The sequence below is a fragment of the Echinops telfairi genome, unplaced genomic scaffold (assembly GCF_000313985.2).
Source record: "Echinops telfairi isolate 266 unplaced genomic scaffold, ASM31398v2 ScPeMD7_2010;HRSCAF=2546, whole genome shotgun sequence".
Classification (NCBI taxonomy): Eukaryota; Metazoa; Chordata; class Mammalia; order Afrosoricida; family Tenrecidae; genus Echinops; species Echinops telfairi.
The window spans coordinates 22,337,515-22,338,885 of NW_022105908.1; positions in this window are offsets into that span (position 1 = coordinate 22,337,515).

The following is a 1,371-nucleotide window of genomic DNA, read 5'->3' on the forward strand; positions in this document are numbered from 1 at the left end:
AACTAACTCACATACATACATGGATGGGTGAGGAAATGGAGATTGAGGGAGATAAAGCAGTATTCCAGGGTCTAGAGCTTATAAAGGTGGGAGTAGAACACAGATCTATCTTCAGTCTGGCACCTCAGCCCCTAACTACTGTGCTAATTGCTCCCTGGTGGGGACAGCACTGGAGGGCTAGCTGGGTGGCGCCTCCAGGAAGCATCAGAGCCATCAGCTGACAAGACAGCCAATGGGAGCGCTACGAATCCATCTTTGCCTGAGCCAGAGCTCTGTGAGAAGGCTACTGGGTAGCATGAGGGGAACCTCTGGAAGGTTCCTTGTGAGCCCTGGGGCTGCTTGACTGTGGGCCAGGCCTGGACAAGCAATGTTCTGGGCTGCAGGTGGGAGAGTAGAAAGCCGCCACATCACTGCTCACACAGGTGGCATCTGGCACATGGTCAGCTTTCCCTACATCTGCTGAAGAGGGCCAGTTCCACCTGCAGCTGCAGCCACCTCTGTGGGGAGGAGGCCCTTGCCATTTGGACTCTGATGATCCTGCAGGGGAGCTCTTCTGAGCAGGAATTGTGTGTGCTGGCTCTGCCAGGGACGACCACCTTTTCTAAGGCACCAGAGCTTGGACCACTGCACGGCCACAGGTTAATGAGGCTGTATTGAATGGGGGTGGGAGACTGGGACAGGGATCTTAACATCCCTGTGTGTGTGTGTGTATTATCCCAGGTAAACTCTAGGAGATGGAGCCCAGCACCCTGGGGCTGCTGCTCTCTTGGCTCTTCCCTGAGGACGGTTGGGATGCAGGGAGATCCAGCCTTGAACGGTGTAGGGAGGGTAAAACCTGGTCTGTCCCTGCCTAGCACTTGGTCTCTTCAGCCCTGCCACTGCCCCCTCCAGCCAGCTCCTGTTCCTTTGGCTGTGATGTTCCACTGGTGGGACCAAGGGAACCTGTGGGAGTTACATAATCTCCTGCCAAATTGCGAAGGGGTGGAGTCTAGCCTGTTAATCAAGTCTCATCTTGATGACCTCATTTGGAGGCACAAAGGAGATACATACCTTACTGGAGGCCAGATACACTCTCATTCCCTGTGAGACATTCCTGCTGACAAAACACATGGAGCTAAGCTAGAGCCCTGGAGCTGGAGGATCCACATGGAGACCCATGCCAGTGTTCAGATGTTTACATCACCACTGGATCCACAAGACTTTCCACCCATCAGCCTGTGATTGTCCTGCATTCATAGTCATTGCATGTGTTTCATGAGTCTGAAGAGGAATTTACAGACTAGTATCAGTCATATGGGCTAATATTGGACTTATGGACTTGACCCGGACTGAGCTGGGAAGTTTTCTTAATATATGACTCTTTATATAAAT